The sequence below is a fragment of the Triturus cristatus genome, chromosome 1_1 (assembly GCF_964204655.1).
Source record: "Triturus cristatus chromosome 1_1, aTriCri1.1, whole genome shotgun sequence".
In the NCBI taxonomy this organism is placed as follows: domain Eukaryota; kingdom Metazoa; phylum Chordata; class Amphibia; order Caudata; family Salamandridae; genus Triturus; species Triturus cristatus.
In genome coordinates, this window is record NC_140579.1 from 801,660,967 (window position 1) to 801,687,527 (window position 26,561).

The following is a 26,561-nucleotide window of genomic DNA, read 5'->3' on the forward strand; positions in this document are numbered from 1 at the left end:
TTGAGTCTCGGTCGCGAGTCCCTGCCTGGCTGTCAACTGGCTCTTCCAGCTTGAGTTGGCAAGGATTGCGAGTGAACGACTAATGAGGGTGAAGGAAGACAGTGCTTCTAGCAAAAGACACACAGATGATGGACGGAATGCACAGCAAATAAAACATTCACCCCCAGTCTAGAGATCTGGGTTAAACTCCGCAACCCGTCATCACAGAGAAAGTTGAGGTCAGTGGCCAGAGCTGCAAATCAATCCTCCATAGTGATTCTGGGATACTCTATGGCTGCTTATACTTCGTCCAGCTTGTCGGAGATGGTAAGGGCCGGTGTGCGCACATCCTTCAGCCACAGGGCTCCAGGCACCATGGAGGGCTGCAGCACGGGGGCCAGCGTCTGAGATCCAGCGGCCGAGCGCATTCTTCCCATGATGTGGGAGGGGCACCGCGTCGTCAGCCAGGAAGGCCCCCGTGCGGACACTCGTAGCAAAGCAACCAACGGCACATTCGTAAACCAAAGCTCGCCAGAGAGATGGAAAGTATAGGTGGGTCATCGTGTCCTGGGTGCCGCGGTGGCCCGGCTCCAATTAGGCCACGGAGAGCACCCGCCATCTCTCATCCCCCCCTCGGCCGATCCCCCTCCAATCGGAGACCCCTAAGAAGCAAGTAGAGGGCCCCACCCCACGGTCCCGGCCGCTGATAGACGGAGACCAAAAGGGGAGAGATAGGGACACTGGGTCGCGGGTCTACGGAGCAACCGCTGTCTCCCAACCAGAGTATCGATCAGGCTATCAAGATTTTTGCAGGGCCACCTTCAGCGACTCCGTGGGAGACATCCCCAGGTGGGGATCAGACCAGGCTGGAGAAGGTCTAACTGAAGGGCAGCACCTCAGGAGGGCGTCACCAGATCTCAGCCACCCAATAGCCGCTTGCTACCGCGCCTTGATTATGGTGCTGAAACTGAGACCAGGTGCTGCATGTGGGCAATCCCCAGGGAGGAAGGAGTCAGCTGTTACCTCCCCCCACTGCACTCAGGGGCAGGAGATCAAGGAGCTTAGGAGTATCAGGCATAGGCAGGGCCCAGGACTACCGCCTTGGATTACCCCCCACGTCTTGCTTGTGGCGCCGACCCAGGGGTCAGAAACGGAGTCCAGGCCCAGAGGAGCAACCTAGGGAACACCGCTGTGCTCCTCACAAAATCACCAAATCAGACCCAGTGTCTAATGCTCAGCAAGGACTCCCTGGGACAGCTGCACCAAACCTCAGTTATGGTGACAAGTCAGGGGCCACACATTAAGGCCCAATCCATTGGCCCCCTGCCTGGGTACCCCACCAGGCTCACAGGTCCCCTTGAATCACTTGTTGTTGCCCCACAGACATGCATGGGAGAGCCAGCTGTACTCCAGTCTGCTCAGCCGTTGGGGGTTGGTATCCTCCTCACTGCCGGAAGCAGGATGGGTCCGGCCCTCTTAGACACCACAGCGCCCCCAGTAGAGCCCTCTGCGGCGATTCAGGATGCCTCCGCTGTTGAAAGGCTAAGATATCTCCACATGAGGGGCCATCCAGCTCGATTCCGGGAGACCCACACGGCCTCTGCGTGTCAGGTGCCGAGGCAGGAGGGCCCTGAATTAGGATCTTCAGCTCTGCCCCCACTTCACACAGGGTAACAGAGTGGCTCTGCTCTCACGGTTGTAACCGCCTCACCAGGCTGGGCTGCGAGCGGCGGTGAGATGCCCTGGGGCCTGGGAAGCCCAGCCTGCCGCAGAGGCCCCCCGCATTCAGGGGCAGGGTGAGTCAGACAGATGGTGCGGCGGGAAACACCTTACTGCTTACGTACCACGCAGTCTGACGAGCATCACCTGCAGATTGCCGCAGCCGCCAGTCTGCTCAACGTGGAACTGGTGCTTCCATCTTGAGAGCGGCCCAGCGGCTCCACCTGGTTGGCTTCTCTAGCCATGCATCCCCCGGCTCCTGGTTGTCAGAGAGAGAGCAGCACGTACCAGCGGGCCGCACTATGCCGTAAATAGCCTCTGCAGGATGCTACTGGCCAAGATGTATGTTGATGATCGGGCTCGCTTGCAGAGCCCTAAGCTGATGTGTCCACCATCTGGCTGACTCGGCCACTCCCCTCTTTCAGTATCTTAAAGAAAGAAAGGATTAACAAAGTTACACAAGTAATGTCAATAAAGAAATGAGTGCAGTCGCAGTCTCAGTATAACACAGCCATACCTCAATATTTCACAGGCGTCACAAGCAGTTTTTCTTCTTACTCCCAGTGCTCATGTGAGTTACTGTTCTGAGTGTGAGCAGTTTCAAGAGTTTTTTTGGTGGTATAGATTCAGTGCCATTCTGTCACAGTGCCACCTAGTGGTTTCCCTAAATGTTCAATTTCCCTGTATTGTCAGTAATTCCAGTGGTCAGATTCAACATGAATATGTCAGTGAATAACGGTGCATCCTCCTTGCCTAATGTAACAAGGTGATCCGCTTATTGAATGGGAGGATTGGACTGACATTTTTTTAAATAATATTTTGGCTTTAGGGGGCACTCATTTTTCACCAATTCGAAAAAAAGCAATTTTAATGGGACTTTTAGGCACTGAATGACAACACGTATTCAAATACTTACCAGAAGTGGGTTAGGCGAATGGCAATGCAATCAGGCATGGCCGGCACAGGTAAGAGCGGCGGGGCGGGGGGAGTCAACAGACGACGAGATAGGTAAAATTACATTAAAAAATAAATAAAACCACTTGCCTTGGGCAAGGTAAGTGGTTTAATTTTTTTTAATGTAATTATACCTATCCCGTCATCTGTCGCCTCCCCCCACCAAGCCCATGTCCCCACTCTAACCTGTGCTGGCCGCACCTGGATGCAATAGAGGATGTTTATGAAGAAGCCAAATTGAGGTTACAAAATTGTTTTGAGCAGAAAATTAATGTTGCAATGAGATGCCACAAGTTTTACACACAACCACAAAAAACATTTGAATTAATTGATGACTTTGTAGCTGGGTTGAGTGAACTAGCTGTGAAGTGCAAGTTTGGCTTGATGACTAAAGAGATGATCAGAGAGAAATTGACTGTTCAGTCATGTAGTAAAAAACAAAATTAAAGAGAGACTTTGGGCTGCAAGAGATCCTTCTATTAAAGATGACATCAAGATTACCAAAATTGTGGAGTAGTGAGATAAACCCATGAAGGAAATGCAAAAGTTAGAAAATAAATCCGATCAGGCCGTAGCAAAAGTTCTGTAAAGAAAAAAACTTCATATGCCAAATATCTGTCAGAACAAAAGTAGCGAGAAAGGTGTCAATGAAAAGACAAGTTCAAAGTCTAATACGAGAAAATCTCAAGGAGTCCGTTCATGTTACAGATGTGGTAGTTATTCGCACATGGGTGACTCAGGAAGTTGTTTTGCCATCAGCAGAGAGTGCTGTCTTTGTGAAAAAAGGGTCACTTTGCTCTTATCTGCAGAGCACCTAACAAAAGAATTTCAATTCTGGAAGAAGCTGAGGATGGTGTAGAACATAGAGTGTTAATTGTTAACGAAGAAGAGCATCTGAATGAGAACAGGAAACTACGTCCCAAAGCAGAATTCTTAAATTAATGATAAGGTGGTTGTTTTCATGGTGTACTCAGGGTATCAAACCAAAACAAATGTTTGTTTGATGCTGTATGGTCAAGAGAGGTATTGAAGACGTCTGATGTAATTTCGAAAGGGTATCAGGGAGCTGATATTGGTGTGATGGGGTATTTCAAAGCGGAAACTGAATTTAAGACATGTCACAAAAGGAAAAGTCTATGTGGCAGCCGAAGGTCCTCCAATATTACGTTTGTGTCATCAGTACCACTTGTACATAATTGTAAATCCTCAAGCAACAGAACACATTTAGTGGTCTTTGATGAAGAATTGGGTGGTTTACTCAAAGATATTGAAAAGGTTTTTTAGGGTAGGGTAAGTGAAGCAAAAGACTACCAATATAAATTAATTTAAAATAAATATGAAGTCCCAGTTAAGCATACAGTGAGGAATGTACCATTGGCAGCCCGTGCTAAAGTGACATCTATTCCTGACCAAATGATCAAGGACCAAATTATTGAGCATGGGAAGGCGACACAATGGTTGTTGTGACAAAGAAAGCTGATGGCTCTCTTCGTTTCTGTGTGGATTAGCGCAGTCTAAACCAAGCTGTTGTTATGGACTGTTTTCCAGTGCCAAATATTAATGAGTTAATTTTTCAACTATCCAATTGCAAGTTTTTTTCTAAATTGGATCTCAGGAGTGCATACCAAGAGGTAAAATTGCATTAGGCTTCCAAACAATTGATGGCACTTGTTACCACCAAAGGCATTTACCAATTCAACAAGCTACCCTTTGGGCTCTCTTCAGTGGGCAGTGTTTTTTCAATGACTAATCCATTGTCTAGAATAAATAATGTAGTCTTCCAAAATGACATAATCGTTTTTGGAGAAAATTTTTGAAGATCATAACAAGACATTACGGGAAGTTTTGAACTGGATCGCTGGAGCTGGCATGACTCTATGAAAAGACAAGTGCAAGTTTCTGGTGAAAGAAGTTGAGTACCTTGATTGCATGATTACTGGTGAAGGAATAAAGCCCAAAATGGATTTAGTCAGTGCGAAAATAAATGAACAAATTCCGTCTAGCAAAGAGAAATTGAGATCATTCATGGGACGTTTGAGGTACTATGCAAAATTTGTCAGAGACTTTGCTTATAAATCAGGTCCGCTGAGAGGGCTATTAAAGAAAGGGAAAACATTTGAATGAGGAGAGTCACAGAAAAACGATTTTGAGCAGTTAAAAATTGGCATTTCGCATGCTGAAATTTTGATTTGGTTTATAGACAATTTGGTTTATAGACAATTCTTACAGTGGATGCAAGTGCTATTGGAATAGGAGCTGTACTTTAACAAATACATGGAAGAAAGAAAGAACTGTAACTTTGGTTTCTCGCTTGTAATCTGATGCCGAAAAGAACTATTCGGTCATTTAGCGAGAAGCATTAGCAGCTGCTTGGGCCACTAACTATTTCCATGTATTAGCCACTATTGTAATTACTAAGGTCTAATGGCACAACCAATTGTTCAGGCTGTAAATATTTAAGACGAAGATTATGAAATATGGTACCTGCTGCGGGTGAAAAACAAAGTAGCAGACTGTTTATCAAGAATACCTGACAGGGTTGCGGATGACTGTATGTTTGATTCTGAAGAACCGGTAGCTGATATAGAGGATGTGACTTAAGGTGTGCAAGGATGTGCATCCATAAATGAGTGGATGATAGTGATGGATGAAGATTTTACTCTCCAGGCTGTGAAGAAAATACTCAGGGGAGAGATGAGAAGGGATAGTACTTTACCTGGTGCTATTAGGCCATTCTATAAAGTTCAAGGAGAATTATCCCTGGTTGGGAATGTACTGGTTATGAGAAGGGAAATATATGTGCAACTGACAACGGTTAGGGAGAAGCTCATAAAGTTAGCCCACGGAGGCCATTTTGGGCAAACTCTCGCCATCATCCAGTGACTATGTGTTTCTGTAAAGTGTCCCAGGCACTAAAACATTCACTGCTACAATCGCCAGAGCAGTACCTATGCACTCCAGCATTCCCCCTGTCTCTCCGTGAGCACTCTTCCAATCACCTTGTCAGCACCATGTGCTTATCCAATCACTGCTCCAGTACCCTAGCACTTATAAATTCACCATGTACTCTCTTTGCAGTACTCTAATCATCTTGTCACTAACCATGTACTTATGGAATGACCCAGGCACTAACAGATGTAGTGCTACAATCCCCTGAGGACTACCTATGCACTCCAGCAATCCCCCTGTCAGTCTTTGACCACTATAGGTGTTATAGTTGTTTGGATTAGTACATGGTAGTGGCTGGGTGACTGTAGGAGTGCACGGGGAGTGACAGTATGATTGCGGGACTGCATGGGTACTACCTGGGGAATTGAAGGAGCAAATAAGAAGTGTGTAAGTGGTTAGAGGACTGTATGGGTAGTGCATAGGGGATTATAGCAGTGATCAGTTAGTGCCTGGATCATTGCATGAGTACATAGCTACTGACTGAAACATTAGAATACTGCAAGGAGAGTGCCTGAGTGAATTTATAAGTGCTTGTGTATTGGCATAGTGTTTGGATTAGTACATAGTAGTGGCTGAGTGACTGGAGGAGTGCATGGGGAGTGACTGGCTCATTGCATGAGTACATGGGTACTGATTGGATGATTAGGGTACTGCAAGGAGAGTGCATGGTGAATTTATAAGTGCTTGGGTTTTGGCGGAGTGATTGGATAAGTACACACATGTCACATCAGGCCCGCCCTTCACCACTGTGCAAACGCGCCTCCTGGCGGGGTTTAAGTTGGGGGATTCATTTCCCTTGAATCCTGAGGGTCCCTGGCGGCCAACTAGCCCACCAGTTACCTCCAGTAAGCGCCACGGAGCTACGTTGCAGAGAGGTGGTCCGAGGGCATGCCCCTTTTTACACCTGTCTACAACGCAACTCTGTGGCGCTTACTGGACGAACCTGGTGGGCAAGTTGGCCCCCAGGATTCAAGGGGACTTAATCTCCCAACTTAAAACACGACACAGTACACGTTTGTACACTTGTCACATCAGGCCACGCCCCTTCCCTGCACCACAGTGCAAACGCACCCCCTGGAGCATTGTAAATTTAGGGATTCCACAACAGGTACCTCCAGTAAGCGCCAGGGAGCTGCCTTGCAGAGAGGTGGTCCAAGGCCATGCCCCCTTTTTACACCACTCTGCAACGCAGCTCTGTGGCGCTTACTGGAGGTAGTTGGTGGGCTAGTTGGCCCCCAGGGACCATCAGGATTGAAAGGGAATTAATCCCCCAACTTAAAGTGTGCCACGGGGCACGTTTGCACAGTGGTGCAGGGAGGGTGTGGGGCCTGATGTGACAAGTGTGCAAACGTACCCCATGGCGTGTTTTAAGTTGGGGGATTAAGTCCCCTTGAATCCTGAGGGTCCCTGGGGTCCAACTAGCCCACCAGGTACCTCCAGTAAGCGCCACAGAGCTGCGTTGCAGAGAGGTGTAAAAAGGGGCGCGGCCTCGGACCACCTCTCTGCAATGCAGTCCTGTGGTGCATACTGGAGGTACCTGCTGGGCTAGTTGGCCCACAGGGACCCTCAGGATTGAAGTGGAATTAATTCCCCAACTTAAAACGTGAGACGGGGCGTGCTTGCAGAGTGTTGTTGGAAGGGGGCGTGGCCTCCGGCACAATGTCCGGATTTATTTTTATTTTTTTTAGAAGGGGGGCTGTGTGCCCCCCCATCCCTCTGGGCATGGCCAGTATTTTTTTTTATATATATTTTTGGAGGGGGGGCGTGTGGCCCCCCTCCTCAGGCCACTTCTGGCCCCGGGGCCGGCCCTATCCGTTGGGGACCGTGGGGGGAGCCCCAATTCCCCCACTGTCCCACCAGCTCCCTGCCTCCTGCGGGAGCCGGCATTGCTTTTCCACAAGGGGAGCTGCTGACATGCAGCTCCCGCCCTGTCATAGCAAACAGCAGTGTCCCGGGGGTGGGCACCCCAGGACACTGCAAGAGCCGGCCCTGGGAGGTGACGGGCCCCAGGGCCGTCAAGGGCTCCAGAAGGGGGGCCTCGCAGCCCCCTCCCAACGTGTTTGAAGCCCCGGGGAGGTGACGGTCCCCGGGGCATGTGGGGGGGCTCAAGCCCCCCTCACACAGGTTTAATTATTTTTTAAAATAGAAGCCCCGGGGGTGGCGGTCCCCGGGCCACGGGGGGGGCTATGTGCCCCCCACGAATCCCCGGGTTTGGGGGGCCCTTGGAGGCCTCCCCACACATTAATAAAAAATATACCCCAGGGAGGTGGCGGTCCCCAGGCTGCGGGGGCCCCGCGGTCACCCGCAATTATAAATTATAAATTGGGCAATGCCCCCAGAACCTGCCCACCCGGGGTCCTCATTTAAATAAAGCATGGGAGCCTGCGCTTCATTTTTTCTTTTTATAATTTCGTCGGGATTCATGACCCCAGCGCGAATACCGCCGAAATTATATTTTTAAAAATGCTTTTTTTGGCCCTGGGGGTACTTGTGGGACCCCCTGAGTAGGCCTAGGGGGTCAGGGTGTTTCTACCCTGCCCCCTTTTCTTGTTTTTTATCTTTGTTTCACTGTTTTCTTGAGGCTCGGTTCTACCAAGTCACAAGATGGCTGCCAACACTTCCTGGTTTGGAGTATTGGCAGCCAATTAGAATGAAGCTGGTGGTCGGGAGGGTTCGGGAACCCACCGCTACCCTAGATATCGATATTTTTTCTTTTTCTAATTTCTCAGGAACTACTGAAAAGATTTACACCATTTAACAAAAAGGAATCTTTCTGAACCAAGGGCTACCTTTTGCCAAATTTGTTGCAATTCCGTTCAGCAGTTCTGGCTGTAGCTTTTTCTAAAGTTTCCTATTGAAAATAACATGGGGAAAACGCGTTTTGGGACCCCCCTTTTTTCTCGGCCCCCGCTTGAAGAATCACCCCGAAACTTTCAAGCCAGGAGCTGACCGGAGCGCCCCACTAGTTTTGAAAATTTTACGAAGATTCGTCACATGGCGCCAAAGTTATTGGGAAAACAAAAAACGCTTTTCCTATGGCAACTAGGTCCTAACTATAACTATCTACTGGCGACCGCCAGTAGGTAATATATATATATACCGCTTGTGGTGTATTTTCTGGGCATTCAACAAAATTGTGGTCCGTACCTGTTCCAGAATCCCTCTGTGACATTGGAGGGTCAGGACTTTGTTCATATATATATATATATATATATATATATATATATATATATACACACACATATATTATCTACTGGTGGTCACCAGTAGATAGTTATAGTTACGACCGAGTTCCCATAGGAAATCTGAAAATTCTATTTTGAATAACTTTGGCGCCGGTTGACTTATCTTTGTGAAATTTTCAAAACTAATGGGGCGCTCCGCTCAGCTCCTACCCTGAAAGTCTCGGGGTGATTCGTCAAGCGGGGGCTGAGAAAAAAGGGGGGTCCCAAAACGCGTTTTCCCCATGCATTTTCCCATAGGACCTTTAGTCGAAGGTACAGCCCGAACGGCTGAACGGAATTACTTGAAATTTGGCAAAGAGGTAGTCCTCAGGTCAGGCATGTGCCTTTTGCATATATGGTGTCAATCTGTTCAGTAGTTCCTGAGAAAATTGCAGTTAAAAGTACATAAATATCTATATGCGCGCACCGTGCGTGAACGGTGCTCGCACGGGGCGCGCACCAAATGTCCGCGAGCGTAATTCTGATTGGTGGTTAGATGTCAGTCAACATTCCAATCGGTCAAAATCAGGAAGTGTCGGACGCCATTTTATGTGTGACAGTGAAAAAGAAAGGTGGAGAACGTGAAAAGGGGGCAGGGTAGAGAGTTCCTGACCCCCTAGCCTTTGTCAGGGGGTCCCTGAAGGACCCCTAAGGGTGAAAAAATCATTTTATTTTTTTTCAAAAAATCGCGGGGTGCGCGCACGGTGCGCGCACCCCCCAGCCGCCATTTTGAGTTTTAGAGGCAGAAGAGAGCTAAAAACACAAGTGGAGAACGTGAAAAGGGGGCAGGGTAGAGAGGCCAGATTTTTATATAGCGCGAACTCGACCCGAAGGTATTGGAGCACTTCACATGAGCTCCGGTTAGTTACACAAGGACACATTCATTTTTAGGTCTCGCCTGACCCAGCGCATGCGCTGGTCTGGCGAGACTTTTAATAAGGGCTTCAAAAAATGCTACCATGGCCGGCCTACAGCTTGCGTGCATGTGCGCGGGCACGCGCTTACGAGCAGAGGCACCATATGGCTTTCCTCGTCATGCTCATTAAGCGCATAGCTCGCCGCGCTTGATCACGATCACTTTCACTTTCACGGCCGCTTTGCTGTTCTCAGTGAGCCAGTATTTTCACGGCCGTGCGTGAACATCCATAGGCTCAAAGGGGGACATGAATTAACACACAAGACCGTGGGTCCGATTTCGAAGATGTTAAAACAGCGAAGATTACAAATGTCTTGACAATACTGTGTCACGCATACCTTGCTGTCTCTTCAATTCATATTTTAATGTTCTATTTACTTCATAGTCCTCTCATCAATCTCATTCCATTGTGCCTTGCTCAACCTCTGTCTCGTGTCTTTAATTTCCTCTCTCTGTCTCTGTATTTTGCTACTCCTCCACGCTGTTCTGGCTGGGGCACACTGATCTTTCACTAAGCACTGATATAAGCTAGATAATGCAGGCTTCCCTAAAGGCTATAATGCCGGTCGCCTTCTGGTTTAGGGTTGTCTCTGTTCAGGTGGGTGGCACAAACATTAACAAGTAGCAGTGATTCTAAAGCTTCATTGTGCAGCTCTGCTACAACTCCTCTCTCCCAGGCACCATGTAAAAATGTGTTGCCCATTCAGAGGCACTTTTACAACAGCTCCTGGAAACTGTGAAACTGACGCGGCCGCGTGATCGTGATCTTGATCAGTTTCACTTTCACGGCCGCGCAGCCAATGCTTCTTTAATCGGGGCATGTGGACGACAACCGAGGCACTGACAGCATCCGGGTAAGACACCGCAGACCCTCGCTCCCCCCACTCTCCCTCCAGCATCCTGTGGTGCCCAGGGCCTGTGATTTCTCATTTTAATGCATGTTTGTCGGTACTTGCCCTTTTCAGTAGCAAATGGACAAGCAGTTTCAGGTGTTTTGGCCTTGGCGGCCCAGCTCCTATGACTGTATTTCCTGTCCCATGCCTGCCCCTTATGTGCTCTTCTCGGCCTGGCCTGCCTTCTGTTCCCTCCTAAGCATGCTGCCTTGCTGTCTCCTCACAGCCTTCTCTCACTCTCCACCTCTCTCCACGGTCTGCCCACCCTCCTGCTCTCTCACGGCCTACCCTCTCTCCATGGCCTGCTCACCCTCTCTCCACGGCTTGCTCACCCTCTCTCCACGGCCTGCTCACCCTCTCTCCACGGCCTGCTCACCCTCTCTCATTGGCCTGCTCACCCTCTCTCCTCAGCCTGCTCACCATCTCTCCACGGCCTGCTCACCCTCTCTCCTCGGCCTGCTCACCCTCTCTCCTCGGCCTGCTCACCCTCTCTCCTCGGCCTGTCCACTTCTCTTCTTGGCTTGTTCACTTCTCTTCTTGGCCTGTCCATCCTCCTGCTCTTTGCTCGACCTGCCCACCCCTCCTGCTCTCTCCTCGGCCTACCCACCTCTCTCAACGGGCTGCCCATCCCCCTGCTCACTCCACGGCCTACCCACTCTCCTGCTCTCTCCACGTCCTGCCCACCCTCCTGCTCTCTCCTCGGCCTGCCCACCCTCTCTCCTCAGCCTGCCCACCCTCTCTCCTTGGCCTGCCCACCCTCTCTCCTCGGCCTGCCCACCCTCTCTCCTCGCTTGCTCACCCTTTTTCCTCGGCCTGCCCACCCTCTCTCCTCGGCCTGCCCACCCTCCACCTCTCTCCTCGGCCTGTCCACCCTCTCTCCTCGGCCTGCTCACCCTCCACCTCTCTTCTTGGCCTGCCCACCCTCCACCTCTCTCTACGGCCTGCCTACCCTCCTGCTCTTTCCACGGCCTGCCCACCTCTTCTTGGCCCGCCCATCCCCCCTGCTCTTTCCTCGGCCTGCCCATCCCCCCTGCTCTTTCCTCGGCCTGCCCATCCTCCTGCTCAGCTTGCCCATCCTTCTCCTCGGCCTGCCCTCCACCGTCCCACTCTCTCCTCAGCCTGCCCTCCACACTCTCTCTCCCTTCCCTCGGCCTGCCCTCCCATGGGAGTTCCTATACAAGACCCCTTTGAGTCGAGGCCCCATGCCAGGCCTGTGCACTCTGTCTTCAGGTAGAGTCTGTATACCTGGGCACAAGTGGCCCTGTGTGCGAGGCAGGGCCACTGGCACACAAGGGGTCTTTGTGGAGCCTGGCAGGACCATGGGCAACAGGGGCTGGCTGGCTGTCGGACCCCTCCCTGAGTGCCAGACCCCTCACACCAGGTCCAGAGGACAGACACATGGACGCACTGAGAATGCGCAAGGACAAGCGCACCCGATTTCAAGAAGTCTATCAGACAAACGTCCAAGGACACAGGCCAATCAGCTAGCAGGCATGAGTGCACACAGGCCCGCAAGCACGCAGGCATGAGTGCACACAGGCCCGCATGCACGCAGGCATGAGTGCACACAGGCCCGCAAGCACGCAGGCATCAGTGTACACAGGCCAGCAAGCACGCAGGCATGAGTGCACACAGGCCAGCAAGCACGCAGGCATCAGTGCACACAGGTCAGCAAGCACACATGCATCCAGTGCACACAGACCAGCAAGCACGCAGGAATCCAGTGCAAACAGGCCAGCAAGCACGCAGGCACTTGGGGACTAAAGGTCAGCGCGAAGGAAGTTTGTGTGAGGGTATAGTCTTTGCCACATTTGAATCTGGACACATTAGTATTGTAGTGTGTAGCATTTATATAGTTTTTCGTATAACGTTTTGGGGCCTATTTTCGCAGGTGCGGACCTACACCATTGAGGTGTGCACGGTTGGTGCAGAGTGTTGTATTTGTTGCCATCCTTGGTGTCTTAAATGAATGACCGCAGAGATGCTTTTATCTTGTCTTGTACTCTACTTCTCTACTGCACAGCTTAGAAACATTGGCAAAATCAATAGCTCTACCTAAACACTTATAAGGCCCCCCAATGCATAGCCGATAGGTCTCGCCTTTGGGACATTATAAGTGTTTAGTTATCCAGCACAATATCCTTGATTAAACAACATCAAGTGTTGCATGGCTAAACACTTAAAAGGTCCCAAAAGCGAGACCTATTGGCTATGCCAATGCTTGTTTTGGGTAGGCATGGGTAGAATAAGTGTTTTGCCCAGAATCATAGGATGTGGAGTCGACCCCGAAGCTCGAACATTGGTTTCCCAGCTCCAAAGTCGGCAGTCTAGCCGTGACAGCGCATCCTCTCCCCAAGATCATTAAGATCAGACAGTGTTGTGTGGTAATTAAAACACTTAGATGGCCTACGAAATAGGTTCGGTTAATTAAGATACAATCACTAGAATGTGCTTTATATAAAATACTGACTGCGAAAATGAAACTGGCCTATTAAGATTTTAATATCAACCTGCGACTAGGCTGCCGGCAGAAACAGAAGCTAACTTCAACCTGGGAACAAGATCCTGGCACTCTAAGAAAGTTGGCAAGATGGCTGCTATTACCGCCGTACCATCACTTTACCCACCCAAACTTTAATATGGAAGTGGCGGCAGCAGGGACTCTCGCGGCCGCGACCACTTCTCAGTTTATGGCTAAATTGTGGAATGGGAGCCGTGCCTGACCCGTTTTATGCCACTTGCCTGCCTGGTCACGCTCACGTCCACTCACAAGCGCACCTGACAGCTATAGTAATACGCGACAGACTTTTTTTTTTTTTTTTTTTCGGATCTACCCGTCTAGCCCTCAGTCGGCCGGTCGAGCCAGTCTGCCACACCGGCCAGCCTAGTCTCCCGTCCCGGCCAACTCACTCGGCGTACTAGCCCAGGGGGTACTAGGCATGGCTTATCTTTTCAGCCTCCCCGGTCTGTCCAGCTCTGCCCTCCCTCCAGCAGCCAACCAGCCCAGCCGAACTGCGGGGAACCAATCCGCAGTCAGCCATTAGCCGGTCAGCCTTGCGCTGGTCGGACCTAGGAGGGGTTTGCCAGACAGGGGGTCGACTTAGCCTTCCAGCCATGCAGTTCGGGCCCGCCGTTCCACGGAGGTCGTCAGCCTGGCCGTGAGTCCTGGCTGACCTGCACAGCAGTCCAGCCAAACCCACCGACCTACATAAAAAATCACCATCCAGCCAGTCTGACAGTCAGCCCACTTCACAGTGAGCCGCCCAGCCGTCCAGCTACTAAAAAACCGTTGACGTTACCGTCACCTTTCCTTCATCGTGCTCGAGAGTTTCATTGCCACACAAAGTGCAATGATTACATCCCAGCTGACCGATCTCCCTCTAGGGACCACCAAGTGAACTACACTTGATCGGAGCCAAAAGACCGAGAAGCGATAGACAGATACTGTCTCTGCTCCTCAGAGGCATGCCACAGCTAATAAGCACGTCGGAATTTCGCACGACTCATTAAGATTGGCTGAGGTGCCCACAATGCTCCAATCCTAGGTCATCGTCTACATTTCGAGTCCCTCCCACTCTCAGAATATTTTCAGCCATGGGATTGGCCATGACGCGAACCGGAAGTACTAAACAAATCAATTATTATTGAAAAGATCAATAACGGACAACGGGAATTTACGGACGGCTTGTGTGTAAGTAGCGGGCAGGTTTACCTTAGGTAGCATTGTACAGGGCACTCGTTAAAGGACCAACATCTAAGTAATAGGAGAAGGGTGCTCAGGACACGGGGGTGGTGGAAGCATCATCCATGAGTGTGTTGATTGCCGGGTGTTGGATGGGCAGCATCCAAGAAGTGAAACCAGCAATATTTATTTATTTATTTAATGCGTTTTTATATAGCGCGGACTTTACCCGAAGGTGTCAGAGCGCTTCACAATAGGAGCAGTAATTATACATAAGGAGAAAAATTACAAGTGAGCATGTTACAAAATCAAACGTTACGTTACATGAGGCAATAGTGACAATTGTGCAAGTATCAGGAGCAAGCTGTGGGTAGATGCTCGTAGGGGGCTGTTATCCTTAGTTCCGATGTTATAGTTCGTGTTAGGGGTAGCATTATCTGTTTCAGCTAGAGCTACAGCAATCCGGGTTGGAAGCGCCTCCTCGACAGTACCTCCAGCCCCGGTCCGAGACGCTGTGGTACTAGGGCTGGTACCTGTATCCATAACAAGTAAATGGTCTTTAAAAGACCTGTGAAGTACTCGGGTGCGGCTGCAATTAGACAGTCGCCAGCCCGCGAAGCTGTCTCAGCCCTGGCTGACTCACAGGTCGGGGGATGGGGGGGCTGAAGCCCGGTGAGACCAGTGGGTGTTGCGCGCCTGCGTTTCACATTGGATGGAATGGGATTTGCAAAACCGAGGGAGGGACAGGGTCGGATTGGTAACGCTGGCTCAAGGGCAATGCCCAGTTCAAGCTGTGGGCTGCTTTTTGAGCAGGTTGGGGCCCCGATTTGGGTGGTTTCTGCATTGTTCAGATGCGCCAGCTGCCCAGTGGGTGCCTGAGTGACTTTTCTGGAAGTAGATGAGCGTCTTTTACCTCCCTTTTACCAACAGGGCAGAGGTGTCACCCCCTTTCTCTCGCTGGGCTGGCCCATTAATGTATGCATATTGAGCAGGGGCAGGGGGACTGAGCAGAAGTGGCCTCACTTGTTTTCAGGTGTGTTTCACCAGTGTAAACGAATCCATGCCTTTTTTTACCCTCCCACCCCTTTTTTAAAATAAAATTTTGCCAAAGCAGTGTTTTGCGGAAAGACAATATGCAAATGAGGGCCACTTTTTTTTAGCGTGCCCGGGCAGATTTGTAATCCCAGTCCAACCCTGGGGAGTGATGGGATGGCAGGATGCACCAGGATGCACCAGCATACAATACCAACCTGCCAGATACTACCCTCACTCTCGCACACTCCCGTATCCGCAAATGTAAAACTGGAGGTTGCTCATTCTCCTACATTTCACCTAAGACATGAAGCAACCTCACTCAACACATCAGAGCTTCCTCCTCTCTTTTGAGTTCCGCAAGAAGCTGTAGACCTGGCTTTTCATATAAGCACCATGGGACCACACACCTTGCCCAAGCGCCTCGATACCCTGTGGGGTGATTAGTGCGCTAGATATAATCTGGGGTGATTAGTGCGCTATACAAATCGACATAGCATATCGCACACACATTATGTTTATTGGCTGGGTATTCTACGTAAATACACATTCATCCATTCATTAAAGGTTACTTAGTCAGGGCCTCTGGTGTGAGCCAATGCAGCTAGGAAAGCATAGCTGCTCTTTCCTGACTAGTATGTAGTGCAGTTGTCTGCATTCTTGGTGTCATTTGAATGATATATTATCTGTGTGTGAGGTTTCCATTGAGGACTGGATGCTTGTGGAAGTTTCAGAGGAGTAGGATCTGAGGAATGGAGACAGGTCCTGTGGGATGATCTGCTTTATACTGAATCACTTTTCTTGAACTTACCTTCAAGTGACTTTTTTCCGATTGTAACATTGGTAACGAGTTGGTTTGAAACTTGACCTACGTGTGGTGAAAAAGGGAAGGCCTATATAGAAGCAAGTAATTACAAAAAGAGAGTTCATGAAAATTCAAGCAATATTAGAGGATAAATATAATGATAATGCACCCCACTAGTGATAAGAGATCATGTGGCAGACGAGAGAGCAGAAGTCGGCAGCAGAGAAAAACGTGGATTGTAAAAAAAAAAAAAAATTGTGGATGGTGAAGAAATGTTTTGCCGTCAAGAGCAGCATTGTTCCAGTATTGTTCTAAGATTGGTCCCTTCTATTAATATTGTGACTGACCGTTTGTTTCTGCCATTGCCCCAATTCCGCCTAATTTCCTAGTCCTTGAGCTTTAGCATAGTGCTGAGGAGCGAGACCTAGTTCCTGGGGTGGAGGAGGTACAGCAAGATCTTGGAGGTCTCTGCCGGCCAAAAGTGAGTCAGTAGGTGAAGGGCATGTATATTGTATAACTTCTAAATTATTCACAAAAGGTACTGTGTTTTTAGTTACTCGCTAGTCCAAGCATAGGCTAATTGGCTGTTGTGATCTGTCCTTTCAAAAAATGTGTTATACCTAACACAGAGCCGCATGTTAGCTATTTTTTTCAAATTGTACAGACTTTTAGTCCAGTTCAAATACTGTTGGTTTCACATGCAAAACTACAAGTAAGCTCTGCTTGCATACTTGGTGAGTGTTCACTCTTTCATTCTCATCATACATGAAAACTAGCGGGCAGGCTGGCGGGGAGAACATGGCGGCCAGCGCTTAGCAGGTCGCGGAGGAGCCGCCGGAGCGTAACGAGGATAGCTATGTTTCCCATGTCGTAGTAGGTTAAAATAGCAAGCAGAGCGATGCAGAGACCCATATATACCATCTTCTGGCTCTAATCCTTTGGATTTAGTTAAAAGATATCTCGTACTTTTCTCCGTTTTTTTTTTTCCAAACTCTCACCGGGTCTCGTTTGTGCAGCGAGGTCTCCTAAGTCCCGGTGTTTGGCGCTTCGATATCGGGGTGGAAGGGGCAGTGAAGGCATCGGAGCGGCCGTGGAGGAGGGCGGCCCTGGAGCTCCGGAGGGGAAGAGGAGCGGCAGCTAGAATCTCCTTCCGGGGGAAGGGGGGTCACGGAGCCAGTGGGCTGGAGGGTCTGCCGGGGAGAGGTGCTGCAAAGAATGCAAAGAATGCCGAGGCGGTTTTGGATACAATCGACGGTAATTCGGGTGAGTTGGCTGATGTGTATAAAGGCCAGCTGCAAGAGGCACTTTGTGAAAGTGGGATTTCATGTAATTTTAGCCCTGTACTAAGTAATCTACGTGAGATATCTCCTCCTATCCCGCCCATATGCTTACATTTACAGCCACGATATCTCTTAAGAAAGATTAAGAGGGAGAGAGGGGGTAAGGGAGACGAAGAAAAATCAACACCGGGAGGTGAAAAAGTGGAGAGGGAGGAGGGCAAAAATAAAACGAAGAAAAATATAAAAGAAAGGAAGATTACCACCCAAAAGGGAAAATCTAGGCAGGATTTAAGGGTTGCTCCCTCCTTAAAGGCTTTTTTTAAAACTATGGACAAAAAGGAGAGAGTTTCCCAGGTGTACCAAAAGGGACCGGGTATGTAAGATTAAACAAAAGAAGCTTCCCTTTTGTATTTACTTAATATATGCCGATAGTCAGTTTAGATATTATATATTGTGAACCCGAGACCTAGAATCTACAGACCATTACACTTCAAGTATCTAATATAATAGTATTTATTAAAAAAAAAAATTCTCAAATTTATTTAAAATTATTACAGTCAATGTCACTATAAGTTTAACAATCAACATTAATACATAGAATTCATATAATTATCAATCATAAAAACACATATTCAACAAAAATAATCACAGTTACATACAATTAAAATGAACACTCAATAGATCATTTGAATTAACTAAGCATAACAAAATTACAGTAATAGAAAACAACAACAAATATAATTTGTGTCCTCTTGTCGACGCGTTTCGGTGCAATATCTAATATGTAACACCTTCTTCAGGACCAACACATTAAACAGCTCACAATACCGATTAAAAACAATCTATAAAAAAGGAGGATAGATACAATTAGTGTTCATGGTACTGTCTCATTCTCTTTCGTTCACAATATTATATTATATTCATAGGTATCTCATATGGCCCATACAGTAATTTCTATTATGGACCACTTTTAGAATAAGGAGAAGGGACCTATGTTATGACGTAACTCTCATTGGAGGGAATAAATAAATGTCCACCCACAGAATATAAAGGGGGTGTTTCAATCACGCCGTCATGGTATACGGGGGTCTAATGAACAGTGTATACTCCTTCATTTGATATTACACTCTCTGCTCATAAATGAAGAATTTTAAAGAATTTTTGAATAGAAAGGCCCATTTTGGGATCAATTCAGTGATTGTACTTACACTGAAATGGGACTTCAACTCCAAAAACAAGGACGACCATAGGAGAGTGTATCAATTCACTGCATGCCTATACAGCAAGACAAACATATAGTCTGAATTCTGGTCATAGTTAAATAACTATCCAGGTATTAAGCTGTGGTCATTTAGTTTCTATTTGTATTAATGGGGAGTACGCTTACCCAGGTTGTTACTCAAGCGATTAAGTAAGACGACTCTTCAGTACTTGTGCTTGTGCTATTTAATTCTTTGTTCAACAGGCTATTTTAAAATACAGAAATTGTAGGTATTAATCCACTCTGTATGTTGATTTTAGCAATATTTTAAAACCAAGACTCTTAATGGAACTCACCATTTGAACTTTAGTTGAGTTTCATATAATTATTCATTCTTCTTTAAAACTCAGTGTGTTGCGTTTTTTCCTTTTTGTGTGTCGCAATCACTATGGTGCCGGCAGAAACAGAAAGGTGGATGAAGTGGGCACGCGGGCCCGGGGTGGCCGAAAGGGGAGAGGCCAGGGACGGAGATGTCCGGGTCGGTGCGGGTGTCCTGGTGGGGAGGTTCGGCCGGGCCGGGGGCTTGGGCTGTAGGTACCAGGTTTCGGTGGTGCGGGGGCACGGAGGGCCATTCTACGAGGCCGGGTCCAACACACCTACAGAGATGTTATGTGTGATACTATTAGTAATTATTACCAAAACCGGTTTCCCAATTTTAACTGCTTAGAATTGCGTTTTTTAAAAAAAACGCAATTCTAAGCAGTTAAAATTAAGGATTGGAGAACCACGCACTAATGTTAGAGTAAACCACGGAATAGGGCGCACGGAAAAGGGGTTGGACAGATCTGTGCCTGTCAGTGGTTTTGTTGTGGTGTGCTGAATTTAAAGAAGATTTTAGAACGCACATCGGGGTTAATAAAATCTATGGTAATGATAAAATAGTTGCGCAGTTTAGTGAAATAAAGTACTGAATTAACTGATTTGAATGTTTAAAATATTAGGGTTACATAACCTGAGAGTACGTATTTTCGTTTCTAACTTTAGATACTGGCCTGAGCTTGAATTTAATTGAAAGCCAAGAACCATAGTGATTGCGACACACAAAAAGGAAAAAACGCAACACACTGAGTTTTAAAGAAGAATGAATAATTATATGAAACTCAACTAAAGTTCAAATGGTGAGTTCCATTAAGAGTCTTGGTTTTAAAATATTGCTAAAATCAACATACAGAGTGGATTAATACCTACAATTTCTGTATTTTAAAATAGCCTGTTGAACAAAGAATTAAATAGCACAAGCACAAGTACTGAAGAGTCGTCTTACTTAATCGCTTGAGTAACAACCTGGGTAAGCGTACTCCCCATTAATACAAATAGAAACTAAATGACCACAGCTTAATACCTGGATAGTTATTTAACTATGACCAGAATTCAGACTATATGTTTGTCTTGCTGTATAGGCATGCAGTGAATTGATACACTCTCCTATGGTCGTCCTTGTTTTTGGAGTTGAAGTCCCATTTCAGTGTAAGTACAATCACTGAATTGATCCCAAAATGGGCCTTTCTATTCAAAAATTCTTTAAAATTCTTCATTTATGAGCAGAGAGTGTAATATCAAATGAAGGAGTATACACTGTTCATTAGACCCCCGTATACCATGACGGCGTGATTGAAACACCCCCTTTATATTCTGTGGGTGGACATTTATTTATTCCCTCCAATGAGAGTTACGTCATAACATAGGTCCCTTCTCCTTATTCTAAAAGTGGTCCATAATAGAAATTACTGTATGGGCCATATGAGATACCTATGAATATAATATAATATTGTGAACGAAAGAGAATGAGACAGTACCATGAACACTAATTGTATCTATCCTCCTTTTTTATAGATTGTTTTTAATCGGTATTGTGAGCTGTTTAATGTGTTGGTCCTGAAGAAGGTGTTACATATTAGATATTGCACCGAAACGCGTCGACAAGAGGACACAAATTATATTTGTTGTTGTTTTCTATTACTGTAATTTTGTTATGCTTAGTTAATTCAAATGATCTATTGAGTGTTCATTTTAATTGTATGTAACTGTGATTATTTTTGTTGAATATGTGTTTTTATGATTGATAATTATATGAATTCTATGTATTAATGTTGATTGTTAAACTTATAGTGACATTGACTGTAATAATTTTAAATAAATTTGAGAATTTTTTTTTAATAAATACTATTATATTAGATACTTGAAGTGTAATGGTCTGTAGATTCTAGGTCTCGGGTTCACAATATATAATATCTAAACTGACTATCGGCATATATTAAGTAAATACAAAAGGGAAGCTTCTTTTGTTTAATTTTTTTAAAACTATACCTCAAACAGTTTTTCTAGCAGAGAGCAGAATGGAGGGAGAGAAGGGAGATAGAGGTGAAAAGACAGTAGGAAAGAAGAAGAGCTCAGAAAATAATAAATTGCCTATAGAGATCAGCGACTGGAGTGAAAATATCTCCCCTAACAGATACCAAATCCTGGCAGAGTCTCCTCTTGAGGAGGATACAACTATGAGCGCCCAGAAGTCCCATGTGCCTCAAAATAAGATACAGCAACCATTAACTCCCAAAGATCAGGTTCAGGACCTAGAAGCCCTAGGAGCGTCAGGAGGGGCATTAAGTGAGGAGTCGACGCTGAGTGGGCTGTTAAAAGCCCTCACAGCGGAGATGAGATCTAGATTCAAGACGTCAGAAGAGAACCAGAAAGAGATAAGACAAGCTTGCGATAACTTGGAAAAAAAGATAGACGATCTCAGCAGCAGAACGACCCAGTTGGAGGGGGAAGTAAAGGAGATGAGGGAGCAAGTAGGCTTAAATGCAACTGAGATTATGAAGTTAAAATCCTCTGAGGGTGAGTACTTGGAGAGGGTTGAGAGGTTGGAAAACTTTCAGAGGAGAAATAACATAAAACTTCTAAAGGTCCCTGAAGGTAGAGAGGGGGAGGATATAAAAACCTTTGTAGTACGCTTGATCAAGAAAGAACTACAGCTGGATGAGTCTGAAGACGAAATAAGTAAGGATATCCAGCGTGTACATAGAGACCCGTTCAGGTTAAACACAAATAGGACAAAACCTAGGAAAATTTTGGTCAACTTTTTAACATTCTCCCTAAAGGAGAAAATACTTTCTAAAGCACTGAGCGTGAAATCAGTAGAAGTAAACGGAGAAAAGTATGAATTCCGTTCGGATGTTTCAGCTGCTACCTCAAACAGGCAATGGGAGTTAGGTAAAAGGATGGATCAATTGAGACGTCTGGGAGCGGTGGTTCAGTTAAGATTCCCTGCTTATTTAAAAGTGATGATCAATAATAAAATGCTTATCTTCCACTCTGCTGAAAAAGTAGACGAGTTCTTAAATGACTTTCAAGTGTCTAAAAAATAAAAATAAAAATTAAAAAAAAACGTTTTTTTTTTTTTCCATGGTTAGGCCAGTAAATATATACACAAGTCATAAGGGAAAGAATGGTGATGAAAAGATGAAAAGAGAGGGAGAGTAGGAAAGGAAGGGAAGGTAATAGCTTTTTTTCTCAAGGGTGGAGCTGTAAAACAATGAGGGAGGTAAAGAAAAAAAAATATAAATAAATAAAAAAAGCACTATAAGAATCTGGAGCTTCCTCCTTCTCTCTCTTCATAAGGGTCTTCCTATGACATGGAAAATACTCTTTTTCAAATTTGGGTAATACACGCTCTGGGGGAAAATCCAGATGACCAACTGGTCGTTGTGGATATGGGGTGGGGGTTCTCTATGGGAGGGGAATACACAGGGTGGGGGGCAGGGGGAAAAAATTCAAAAAAATAAGTCCTTTACAACCTCTTTTAAATGTTTCATAAAATTGGAATATTGGATTGCACTAGAAGATGGGTAGTAAGAAAGCTGGTAACATAAAAATAATGTCCTGGAATGTAAATGGTCTACGGGTAAGAAGTAGGAGGACGAGAATACTTCAGTATCTGAAAGATTCTCCAGCCCATATTATTATACTTCAGGAAACGCACCTAACCGAGAAAGAGGCAGTGGAGTTGTTTAAGACTGTGAAATGGGTGGCACAGTTTGCATGTACAGCACAAACAGCAGTGACCAAAGGAGTGGTGATTCTTTTGAAGCAAGGGGCTCAACTCAGTTTAGACTCCTTCTTATCGGATAAAGCAGGCAGATGGGTAGTTGCTAGAGTTAAGATCTTAACTAGACTATATACAATAGCAGGATATTATGGGCCAAACCATGATGATGTGATACCCTTGCAAGATCTTTGGGAGAGGCTTCTAGACTCATCTGATCCAATTATTCTGGCTGGCGACTTTAATGTAGTGTTGAACAAAATATTAGATAGGTCTATATGTAGTAAAGCTTTGACCAACCCTAATATGTTTAGATTAATCAAACAAATTATGGAACATCTAGGTTTGCTTGATATTTGGAGATGGAAAGCGGGTGAGAAAAAGGACTTCACTTTCTTTAACAAAAAGTATAGACACCAGTCCAGAATAGATTTCTTTTTGGTGGATTGTAAGATCAAAGATGAGGTACAGCAGATTGAGCATATAGGTGCCCATTTGTCAGACCACTCAGCAGTAATGCTCACACTAGAGATCAGGGAGGTTATGGTTCAATCTAGATGGACCTTAGACCGCACAATTTTACTGGAGGAGGAGGTGATACAAACTTTAAAAAAAGAAACAGAAGAGTTTTTTGAGATCAACTGGGGATCAGCGGCCCCTGGTATTACTTGGGATGCTTATAAGGCGTTTTTGAGGGGGAGGCTAGGGGCCTTGGGGGCTGAGAAAAGGAGAAATTATTATAAAGAAGTAACAACGCAGGAGAAAAAGATCCGTTCTCTAGAAAAAGAATTAAGAAACCCTGGCATAGACGAGCAGATGAGAATTAGTATGCTCCAAGAACTGCTACAACAGAAGGCTAATGTGTCCATGATAATTCAAGAAAGGGTAAGAAAGAGATGGGAAGCTAGTCAAATGGCACATTTTGAATATAGTGAAGGGTGTGGGAAACTCCTAGCTTGGAAAGCAAAGAAAGAACAACTGAGAAATAGGGTTGAGGGAATCATTTGTGTACAAACAGGCAGGCTAGTTGAGGACAGTGAAGGGATTAAGCAAGCTTTCCATAATCACTTCAATAAAGTATATCAGGAAGACCTTAAGCCATCTAAAGATACCCTTAGTAAATGGGTAAGATCAGGTATGGATAATTCCTTGCCAAGGGAAAAAGCGGATCTTCTAAATGGTAAAATAAAAGTTCAGGAAGTGGGGAATATAATGGCACATTTAAAGAAGGGGAAGGCTCCAGGGCCAGATGGCATCCCACAAGAGGTGTATAAAATCTTGGCGGATACCTTAGCTCCCATCTTAACTAAAATGTTTAATGATCTGTACATTGAACATAAGGTCATGCCAGCCTCCTGGATGGAAGCCACGATAGCCCTAATATTGAAACCCGGAAAATGTTCAAAAAAATGTGACTCGTATCGTCCCATCTCCCTATTGAACAGTGACTATAAGATATATACGAAGATTCTGGCGGATAGGTTAAACGGGCTGATGGTGGATTTAACTCATGATGATCAAAAAGGCTTTACTCGGGGGAGGTTTTTGAAAGACTTGACCTTCTCACTCATTGCCTCGATCGACCTAGCATCTACGTACAATCTGCCTTTAGCCCTGGTGGCCTTAGATGCTACCAAAGCTTTCGACAGGGTAAATTGGATATATCTGATGGAAGTGACTACATCCCTGAACTTAGGTATACATTTTAGCAACGCTTTGGCTGGTCTATATCAAGCTCCTCAGGCTCGAATTCTAATTAATGGCTCCTTGTCTCAACCAGTAAAGATCTCAAGAGGAACGAGGCAGGGGTGCCCTCTATCGCCCTTGCTTTTCAACTTATATATAGAGCCTCTGGCAAGGAAGATCAGAGATGATCTAGAAATTCAGCCTTTTAGGTGTGCTGGTTGGGAGAAAAAACTGGGGTTTTATGCAGATGATGTAGTGATCCTCTCTTCAAACATTAGGGAAACCTGGCCGCGTTTAATGGCCTTAACAACGGATTTTGGGATGGCCTCAGGTTATGAGGTTAATGAAGAAAAATCCGAAGTTATGACCTGGAATATAGAGGAGACACATGGGAAGGACGAGATAAGATATTTGGGAGTAATGATACCACAAGACATTGATAAGATAGCAAAGCTTAATTTTGACAAAGTTCGGAAGGAAATTGTTAAACTTTTAAAATCTTGGTCCCACCTTCAATTAACAATCTTCGGAAGATGTAACTTGATCAAAATGGTAATTCTCCCAAAGCTTACTTTTCTATTTGATGCAATACCTCTACCTTTTAAAACGCTTTGGCTCAAGAATTTACAAGGAGACTTAAGTTCTTTTATATGGGCAAGTAAAGGACCAAGAATAGCTTGGAAGAAGCTACGAAGAAGGCTGGAGAAAGGAGGAATTGCTTTACCAGATCTCCTCTTTTACTCTTGGGCTTTTCTCTTGAAGAATGGCAAGTATCTCTTTAACGTACCTAATACCTTAATTGCAGGTGGTTTGTGGTATACCATAGCAAACCTAGAACCAGGTGGGAAGGAAGGTTTCATCTTTAAATATGCCGACCCCAAATTCTTTAAAAAGGTTAGGTTGAAGATCTTGAGAGGGCTTGCAGAGACTTGGTACAACGTGAGAAGAACCTTGAAAATTCCTTACTACAGTCTTTTAGCCCCTATTTGGGACAGTCCCGGCTCCCCAGAGTGGACTAAAGATAGCTTGGCCAAGCCCCTATCACAAGGTGGTCTTAGACAATGGGACCAGCTAATAATGGATGGAAGACTTATCTCTTGGGAGAGTTGTAGTCAGATTACAAATTATAGTCTCTCCAGATTTAAATACATGCAAATTCAGAGTTGGTTCGCTGATCCACGAACAAAAATAGGGGAACAGAATGAGTTAGAGTTTCAACTTCAGCTGCAACTACGTCGAAAAAAGGAGGTGGCGTTGATCTACTGGTTACTGGTGGAAGCTGAAGATGGAGATTTTACGCTTCCAATGGAGTTGTGGGGAAAATACTTGCCGGAATCATCGCTGGAAAAATACTGGCAAGTATCTATGGCTATGCTTTTTAAATCAGTTAAGCCTGCGCACCTGAGAAGAAACCATCTCTTTTCCATCCATAGAGCATATTGGTCACCTTTGAAGTTGTCAAAGTTTGGGGGAAGAGGAGAAGTTCCTTGTCCAAAATGTGATAAAACGAAGGCAGATGACGTCCACATGTTTTTAGAATGTGTAGAGCTGCAAACCTATTGGAATGAAGTGACTGAGATGTTATCCATAATGCTTAAGCTGCAAGTTAAGGTAAGCGTCTTATTTGTCATATTTGGGCAATTGGAGCCTGAAGTAAAATCTACTAAAGATCAGGCGAGACTTATTTTTTACATTGCACTGCTTGCCCGAAGAGAAATCTGTAAATTATGGGTGTCCCCTCTCTCCCCAAATATGGATAACCTGCTACAGTCTATTAAGTATATAGTTACTCTAGATGGAAAGAGCACAAGAAATGTACATTTTTGGCTCCCCTTTACTGAATGGTGTAATAACTTAAATAATAAGAGATAATTCTTTCAAATGGTCCTATGATTATGCCTACCAGCCTCGCTAAGCATTCGGGATTATGGTATATGTCTTTTTTTTTTTTTTTTTACACATACATACCCGTTTTGCGTAATGCAAAAAGCATAAAAAGGGCAGAGGCGTCAGTTACCCATCGAAATGTGCAAAAGAGGAAGATCGTTTGCTTTATCTTCCCAATAAAGAGGCTTATGAGGACCAAAAAAAATAAAAAAAAAAGAAAAAAAAAATAAAAATACATGAAAACTAGCATTG

The 26,561-nt window shown here is 45.8% G+C and overlaps 1 protein-coding gene across 1 annotated transcript in view; it reads left to right on the forward strand.

Annotated features, from left to right (window-relative positions):
- The first annotated feature begins 14,256 nt into the window (after positions 1–14,256).
- Positions 14,257–26,561, forward strand: part of KANSL1 (KAT8 regulatory NSL complex subunit 1) — a 1,694,895-nt gene continuing 1,682,590 nt past the window's right edge. Inside the window, exon 1 of the mRNA XM_085650272.1 lies at positions 14,257–14,325. The gene's annotated coding sequence lies outside the window, so the exon portion shown is untranslated. The remainder of the gene's footprint in view (positions 14,326–26,561) is intronic.